This window comes from Nycticebus coucang, chromosome 21, assembly GCF_027406575.1.
Source record: "Nycticebus coucang isolate mNycCou1 chromosome 21, mNycCou1.pri, whole genome shotgun sequence".
NCBI classification, from domain to species: Eukaryota; Metazoa; Chordata; class Mammalia; order Primates; family Lorisidae; genus Nycticebus; species Nycticebus coucang.
This window is the reverse complement of record NC_069800.1, coordinates 36,503,165-36,512,919: the sequence shown is the minus strand read 5'-3', so window position 1 is coordinate 36,512,919 and position 9,755 is coordinate 36,503,165.

Here is a 9,755-nt window from a genome sequence, read left to right as displayed (position 1 = left end):
TGTCCCAAGTTTACCTTACAAATTGTAAGAATGTATTGAATTATTGCATGTACCCTGAAACTAAATACATCTATTATGCATCAATATAAAAAGAAATAATTTTGCCATCCAACCCAGAAATCCCATTTCTACCAACTGGAATATAAAATTATGTTAATACACACACACACAATGGGGTGAGTGTTTGTAACAGCTTTATGCATGATCATCAGAAGCCTGGAAGAAATCCAGATGTCCACTGACATCTATGCAATAGAATGCTGCTCAGCAATAAAAGGGAACAGACAACCAACATACACAGCAGCAAGGATGAAATGCATAATTATGCTGAGTGAAAGAAGCCAGAATTGAAAGAGTCCTGACAGGTTATTCTATTTATATGATATTCTAGAAAAGCCAAAACTATAGCTAGGGAACAGAGCAAGGGTTGCCAGTGGCTGGAGGTAGAGGGAGGCATTGCTTGCAAAGGACCTCAAAGGAAATTTTGTTGGGTGACAGAACTGTTCTATGTGTTCTTGGAGGTGGTGGTGGTTCTGTAACTGTGTGTGCTTGTCAAAATTCAAAGAACTATAAAATGAAAAAGGTGAATTTCATTGTATGTAAGTTAAACTTTTTGTTTATTTTTTGAATTTCAGATTAATATAAGGGTACATGTGATTTAGGTTGCATTGTTTTCATTTCTTAGGTAAAGTCCAAGTCCTAGTTGAGCCCTTCACCCAGGAAGTGTGCCATACACCCCTACATTGGCCCCATGAGGTGAGAGCTTAGCAAGCCCCCTCTTTCTCCCCACTCCCCCTCCCCCAGCCCGCCTCCCTCTTCCTCCTCCTCCCTTTCTTGAATGTAATTGTGTCTTTTGCTAGAAGGAGACTATACACCTTTTGTATTCACCTGGAAGGATTTAGAGAACATCCTCCTAAGTAAAGTGTCACAAGAATGGAAAAGGAAGCATCTAATGTACTGAACACGAGTATGGAACTAGTAGACGTGTGTAAGTTATGCTTTTTAAGAAGGCATCACTTGCCGCAGAGAGAATAATCGATTGGATTGGCGGCTGATTAGAAGACCTTTGCAGATCCGAGATGAGACGATGGTGCCTGCACAAGAGTGTGGCAGATTCGAGAGATATTTGGGAGATAAACGTGATGCACAAGATGGCACATAGCATAAGGCCAGCACCGACAGCCTCGCTCTCAGTTCCTCTTTTTGTGTCATTTATATGAGTCATTTGTATACATAGACAACTTTCAAATACATGTCTGCAACTGCTTTCAATCCCAGCGTGCTGTGGCCTGGTAGTTTCACAAGAGAAAAGAGACAGGGACAGTAGTCAGGTGAGCGGGAAGAGGCACCCTTGGGGTCCAGGGGCAGAAATTCTCAGGAAAGGCTGGAATCAAAACACATCCTAAGGTGACAGCTGCAGAGAGATAGCCAGCCCTGATTCATGAATAAAGAGACCAAGGTAATGACAGGTGACCCTGACAGGCTTTTCTGAGGCTGCCATGACAACTCCCTGTGCCAACTTGTATTTCTCTTCTCATTTGAGGCTTTGAGCTCTGTGCTGGGAACTCAGAGGAGAGTCATGAATCACAGGTTAAATCTCAGTTCTAATTATTTCCCTGAGTGATATTACCCTTAAGTCTTGGAGGCAGAGAGTGAATTCTGTGTGGTGAGACCTGGACTGGGAATCATAAGACCTGAGTCATCATCCAAGTTCTGGCTCTATGATATTGGGAAACTTACTTTCATTTTCAGGGCTTTGCAATCTTCATTTGGAAAATGAGCTAGTTAACCCCTAGGGGCTCATCTGGCTTTAAAAATAAGGGTATTCTACTTTAAAAAAATTTAGTTTACACATTCTTATCCTGAAATATATGTAAATGTTAAAGGTTTGCCAAAAAGAATAAATCAGGATAAAATAAATAGATTAGGAAATAAGCATGAAGGTAAAGTTAGAGGAGGACAGAGGTAAGAATGCAGCTTCCATTTTGTTAGAGATTGACCTTATCCTTGACCTTGAAAATTGGATTTATGACCAAGCTTTCTAGCAGCCAAAGCAGAAACAATCAAGAATCATTAGATTAACATCATTCAACAGAAATCTGTACAGTGAAAGAAACGTCCTGTATCTGTATCATTCTAATATAGCAACCACATGTGCCAATGAATTTGTACTTACTTTTAATTAATAGAAATTGAAATAGCCAGATGTGGCTAGAAGACTGTATTGGCAATGCAGTATTAGGTAATTCATGTTTTCTCTATGTGCCAGTTATAAATTTAGTGCCACCTCAGCTCCACATTCACCCTTATTGCCTGGTCTGCAATAATGGAGTTGGGCCTTGTAATTATTTCTTTTTTGCCAGCTGGCACAGAGTTAAGGTTTGTCAGTGGGGGACACAGCAGAGTCACTGAAGGGAAAAGACATTTCCCTTCCTGTTCCCAGTGCATGCTCTGCATAGGCTCCTACAGTTTACACATCACCAGGTTCTGGTGATGCAGGAAGTTTCTGCAGCGCATGTGGCTTCTCCAGTGCCTGGCTCCTGTAATGCACGTGGCTTCTACAATCCCTGGTTTCAGTAACAAGAACAGCTTCTCCAACACACAGGTCCTGAAGTGTGGGCACCAGTTCCTACAGGGTGCAGCAGCCATCAGTACCCAAAGGCAAGCAGATTTCCCAAGAATCTATTCAGGTGGCTTCAGAGTGTAATGCTACAAGTAAGACATCTCCCCTCTTGGGCAGTTTTCCAGCAAGTTCTAAGATATGACACATTCTAAGAGATGTCATCTCTCTAAGATATGACATCTTCTCTTTGGAACCACAGAGGACAGATTTCAACAAGCTGGTGTTGTACCTTAGACACTTCCAGTAGATAGGACACTTCTCTACAATGCCCTCTCTAACTAGGTCTGGATCAAAGCCTGGGGCTGTGGCTGAGGGCTCTTCTTTGAGCACTAAATCTTAGTCGTAGAGGTAGTGGGTACTCCTTATATCTGTTATCTGCATTCTTTTTTTTTTTAATGTCGGATTAATATAAGAGTACATATGACTAGGTTACATTGTTTGCATTTGTTAAGTCCAAGTTGCAGTTCACCCCCATTTCTGCATTCTTTACCATTATTTCCTTCTTACTAGCCAATCCCTTGTTACTTCAATTCTCTTATAGTTAATGATGTGTGTATTGAACTTTTTCTGTTCAAATTACTATGTAGTTTCTTTCCCCTGACTGGATGGTAGCTAATATAACAGTAATATCAGAAAATAGACCTGTAAAGATGGGATTTGAGCATTGGTTTGGTCATGTCCTTGGGCTTGAGCCCTGTAATGAGCTCCTTACCAAAGCAAAATGGGATGCTGGACATCCATCATGTGACGAGCCAATTAAGCAAGTTATAACCCACGGTTGATTGTGATGAGAAGCCAACAGAAGCAAGTGCCGAGGGAGCTCAAGTGGATACTTCGGTTGATTGTTATGGCAGTAATGATGACTGCAGTGATTCGTGGTGTGGGGTATATTCTTCTGAGTGGACTTGGATTCTAACAGAGAGAAAAGGCCAACCTCAGCTCAAATTATGAACTAACAACCAGAGAGGTTAAATGAATGCTTTCTTTCTTATTGATATAAGGCTAGTATTGCTGAAAATAAAAATTTAATTGTGTAGGTTGCTGAATTAAAGTTTCAGTCAGATTCAGGCTAAGTTTCTCATATACAAGTTGACTGGGAAAGAATGAGATCACAGATCTGAAAATGGGGACATCTGGTGGGACCCAGATGAAAGCGATAACCTTGAATCTCCAGATCATTGTGAGCTTCTCTTACCGTTGGTATATTAGGACACCAGCGTATCTTTGACTGAAAACTCTGTGACAAACTCATCTGAGACAAATATCTTGAAAAGGTGTGGCCATTTTCCTCAAGACCCACCACAAACACCCCTTGCTGCCACTAGACCCTTATCTAGGATCAAATATAGCAGCATGTTCCAGGGGACAGGTGGACACCATGACCTTGGAGGGAAAGCCTAAATGCCAAAAGAATTGCAAAAGTTTGCTAGTGTCACCATAAATCTTAGTAACAAGTGACTTGAAGGATATTTTATATCAAAAAGGATAGGCTATAACACTGTAGTGAGCAAATTCAGAGACAGGTGAACTTGCCAGAGACTTTGGATTTAATGTGCTATTTCACAGCTCTGGGTGTCTCTAATTGCTCACTTGGTGCTGACGAAAACTTAAGCTCAAAAATGACCTACATTTAATGATTAAAATACCAGAATCTCCCTAGAATTACATGAAGGGGGAAATTCTAAGGTTTTAGGCGATTGGAAGGTTTGGCTGAATTTATCACATGCAACCTGCACACACACTTATAAACAGTCTTCCAGGAGGAGGCCCAGAAGACACTCCCTTGACTAAGGCATTTAGAAGTACATCAGTCCCCAAGGTGGAAATGCTTCAACCAGAGGACAAAAGAATGATTCCATGGAATTGGAAGTTGAGACTATCACTTGGCCATTTGGGACTTTTTGTGCCATTGAATCAATAAGCAGAAAAGGGAGTTATTCTATTGGTTGGAATGATTGGTCTTTATAAGTAAAAGGAAATTGGATTGCTGCAACAGAATATAGACAAGGACTATGTCTGGAGTGCAGTGAATTATCTGGATTGCCTCCTGGTATGTAAACACTAAGATATAGCCAAAAAGAGGGCAGACTAATTGAGGACTGAGACCTTTCAAGAAGGAAGGTTTGGGTAACTCCAGTAAACTGATGTTCTGAGAGCAAGGGAAATACAAAACGGGTAGTGGAAGAAGAAAGCCAATCTCAGACCAGTTACAGAATCAGGAACCGTAGTAGCTCCGTATGTTCTCACTTGTTACATGCGTGTGCTTATTCTTTATTCTTCTTTTTATATTTGTGGTGTATAAAAATTTTCAAAGCTAAATTTTACAATTTAGCCTTAGATAACAGAATATTCAGTGAGATTGTGACAGACTGAAAGTAATTAATATAGCTAGCAGTGGAGCAAGATGGTCCTCATTTGAGAGAGAGGGTGAGAACTTCTTAATTGTAAGGAGGACAGCTGAGTCTTTTTAGATGAAAAGATGAATTGTTTTTGTGCAGGGAGCACACAGGGAGGCTGAGTAGCTATGAGGAATACATGCTAAGGTGATCCCAAAGAGTAAGGCCTTTGTACAATCACTTTCTCTTTTAGTTTGGGCAAAATCTGTGCCTTCCTACGTTATGCTACACAAGGCTTCATTTTAGCAGACAAGCAAGCAACTCTTCTGCTTTTAAGAAAGGAGCTGGCATATTGTGAGGGGGCCTATGAGAAGTCCTGTGGGAGGGTCACATGGTAAGGAACTGTGAATGGCCTCTAGGCGCTGAGAGTGATTCCCCCCTACCCTCAGCTGACAATTAGAAAGCAAATGGGGACCTCATTCTATAACACCCAGGAAACTGAGTTCTGCTACCAACCACATGATCTTGGAAGAAACTTCCAGGCTCCAGAAAGGAACACAATGTGGAAGATACTTTGATTGCAATCTTGTGAGACTCCAAGCAGAAGACCCAGCTAAGCCATGTCCAGACTCCTGAACCACAGATATTAAGATCATAAGTATATGCTGGGTTTTTTTTTTAAATGTATGATTAAGTGATTTTTCAGTATATTCTCAATGTGAAACCATCACTAATATTTAATTGTAGAACATTTCCATTATCCCCCTCAAAAAACATTGTACCTCCCAACTCCTCCCCACCTCCAGTCCCTTGTTAACCACTAATCTATTTTCAGTATCTATGGATTTGACCATTCTCAATATTTCATATAAATGGAATCACACAATGTATGGCCTTTTTTATGGCTTCCTTCACTTAGATATTTTCAAGGTTTATCCCTGTTGCAGCCTGTGTCAACACTTTATTCGCTGTTGTGGCTGAATCATAGTCCATTGTATGAATATACCACATTTTGTGTATTCGTTCATGAGCTGACGGACGTTTGCTTCCACTTTTTAACGGACCATCCAAGCCTATGAACATTCACGTATACTTTTTGTGTGGATATATGTTTTCAATTCTCAACATGACAGTTTTTAATTTTGATGAAGTCCACCTTGTCCATTTAAAAATTTTGTTTCTGGGTATATACCCAAAAGAACTGCTGGGTTACATAGAAGCTGTATGTTTAACCTTTTGAGAAATCGCCACGCAGTTTTCCAAAAGTGGCTGCACCATTTTACATTCCCACTGATAACAGGTGAGTGTTCCAATTTCTCTACATGCTCAACAACACTTGTTATCTGTCTTTTTTATTACAACTACGCTAGTGGATGTGAAGTGGTATCTCATTATGGTTTTGAAATTTAAAAATTTTCCTAATGCTTAGTGATGTTGAATTATCTTCCTTTGCCCATTTTTAAATTGGGTTATTTGTCTCTTTATTCTTGAATGGCAAAAATTTCTATTCTGATACCAGATTTTGATCAGATACACAATCTGCAGATATTTTCTTTCATCCTGCAGATTCCCTTTTCTCCTTCTTTGATACTGTCCTTGGATACGCGACAGTTTTTAATTTTGACAAAGATAAAACTATCCATTTTTTTATTTTGTTTTTTAGGCTTTTGGCATTATCTTTGTGAAGTCATAGCCTAATCCAAGGTCACAAAGAATTATGCCTATATTTCATTTTAAGAGCTTTAGAGTGTTAGCTCTTACACTTATGTCTTTGATGATTTTTAGTTAATTTTTGTATATAGTATGAAGTAGAAATCCAAATAAATTCTTTTGCATGTGAATATCCAGTTGTTCCAGAACCATTTTTTGAAAATACTGTTCTTTCTTTATTGAATGGCCTTGGAACCTTGTCAAAAACTCAATTAACCATAGAGGAATAGGCTTATTTCTGGACTCTCGATTTTATTCTATTAATCTGTATGTTGATCCTTATGTCAATGCTGCACTGTCCTGATTACTGTGTCTTTGTAGTAGCAAGTGCCACCTGGCCATTTTCAGCCTCTAGGTTTGGGGTAATTTGTTACAGGAAAATAGAAAACTGATACAGTCTAAGCTCCAACCCCACCCTTCATTACCACTCTACAATAATAGAGCTAGGCTCTATAAATTATCTCTTTTTTCAGCTTTGTCAGTAAAGAATGCCATGGGACATTAAAGGAGGAATGAGCTCCTCTTCCTTGCTCCTACTTTCTTGTCCAGGTGGGTTCTGAAGGACTACGTGATTTTTCCAGCACCACTCTCTGGCACCATACATGGCATCACTAGCTCTCAGCTCCTCCAGCACAGGTGGCTTCTCCAGTGCTGCTCCCTATAACACAGGCAGCTTCTCCATCACTCAGCTCCTGCAGGGCCCAGTGCCAGTAGCCCACATGTCTTCTCCAGCACTTGGCCTCAGCAGGGTATGGTTTCTCTGGTCCTCTACAGCAAGCAGTGGCCACTGGCTTTCTCTGGCACAGCTTAAGCAGCATTGCAGCGGAATGACACCATCAAGGTACTTCCCTGTGAGTATGTTCCCAGGCATTGTCTCAGGCAGCTGTGCAGGGAACTCAGAGCCACCATGATGGCTTCCCCAGTATCCCAGGGGAGAGACTCTCAAAAGTCCTGTTGGCACTGCACATCAGCAACTTATTTTTTCGAGACAGATTCTCACTTTGTTACACCAGGCTAGTGTGCCATGGCATTATAGCTCACAGTGATCTCAAACTCCTGGGCTCTAGAGATCCTCTTGCTTCAGCCTCCTTGAGTAGGAGGGAATACAGGTGCCCCACCCACCCACAAGGCCCAACTAATTTTCCTACTTTTAGTAGAGATGGGGTCTTGCTCTTGCCCAAGCTGATCTCATAAGCTCAAGCAATCCACCTGCCTCAGTCTTCCAGAGTGCTAGGATTACAGGCATGAGCCACATCAGCAACTTTTATGTCACAACCTTGCCTTCTCCAACAAGGTCTGGATCAAAGCCTGGGGGAAGGGCAGCCCTTTCTTGGGCACTGTCTCAGCGCTCTGTGTAGTGTCTCCTACTTACAATCTACTCTTTCTGTATTCCTTAAGTTATATTTTTAAAAAAGAAAAAGAAAATCACTCTCCTCACCAAAATAAATAAACAAAAGCCAGTTGATCAGAAGAATATCAATTACCCCTGGGTAACTAGGAACTAAATGGACTTCTCCCCCAGACCCTCAGGACATAAGGGCGAGAACATCTTTATGTGTGCAAGTATACATCACTAGACACAAGTGCACAGAGTTCTTGATTACCCAAGGGTGCCATTGCACCACTACTAGACTGTCTGACTTCTGACTTCCTGTGAGAGAATGAAATGTCTTGTGTCTTCACATTTTAGTCATTTTTTAAGTAGCAAGTGTTTACTTGCAGCCAAAAGCATTCCTAGCCAATATAGTTAGAACTGAACAGTTCTCTGTCTTGTGAGCTGAGAACCTGGGTTGAATCTCCTGACCTTTCTAAGTCCTAGGTCTTAATTTGGGGTCCTCCAGAAACAGATCCTAAGGGAAGGATTCAAGTGCAAGGAGTGTATTTGAGAGGTGAAGGGAAAACTGATAAGAGAATAGGGAAGTGAGGCACAGAAGGAAAGGCTTTCAACAGAGGAGGTATGATTAGGGCAGTTGCTGCCCTAGACCACAGGCGCTTAATCCAACTGGGGATTTATGGGAGAAAGTATAGAACACACACCTCAAGGTTACCCCAAGGATCAAGGGACATAGAATATTTATGCACAAATTCCCGTAAGGCGCCGACCCCATATACCGAGGGTGGCGGGTTCAAACCCTGCCCCGGCCAAACTGCAACCAAAAAATAGCCGGGCATTGTGGCGGGCGCCTGTAGTCCCAGCTGCTCAGGAGGCTGAGGCAAGAGAATCACTTAAGCCCAGGAGTTGGAGGTTGCTGTGAGCTGTGTGAGGCCACGGCACTCTACCAAGGGCCATAAAGTGAGACTCTGTCTCTACAAAAAAAAAAAAGAATATTTATGCACAAGTTCCCATCAGTTGGGGGCCAGAAGCTGCTGGGGAGAGGGTTGTTAACGTTTCCAACCTGCCAGGTCAAGAGCAAGAGGAAGCCCTTGGTCACAAAAATGCAGATGCTAGTTCTTGGAGGTCACTGAGGAGGTCAGGACAAGAGGATACAAGTGAGGACCTGAAAGTTTCCATGACACCCCAGTTTCCTCCTCTGTAAAATGGGGAGAAGTCTTCCCTTGAGAGTTACCACTCAGTGACCACCAAGAACTAGCATCTGCACTCCTTTGAACTGCAAACTCCAGGGGTTACTACTATTCATGCTTCAGAGGCCCTGAGTTGCTGTGAAAACTAAAGGAGATGGTGCACAGAGAGCAGCTGGCATATTGCAAGTCCTCAATGGGAGCCCATTCCCTTTCCCTTTTTATTTTAACAACTGCTTGCCCATATTGAAGATTTACTCTGTGCCAAGAGCTGTACTAGGTGTTACCCACACCTGGGAAACAGGCATTAAGCATCTTCTACAGAAGAGGAGATAGAGGCTCAAGGGGTTTAAGAAACTTCTGCCAGGTCTCTGAGCATATCTATCTGACTCCAGAGCCCTTACTCTTAACCTCTGCCATGCACTGAGTTGTGTTTATTTCAGATCGTAGGTGTGAATGACTAATCATTATCTTCCCTTTTCAGACGTTACCCAGAGTAGCATTGGAAGAAGCTGCTGCCAGGACTGGGCATGTCTCCTCCTGCTTCTCTTCCTTCTTAATTGGTG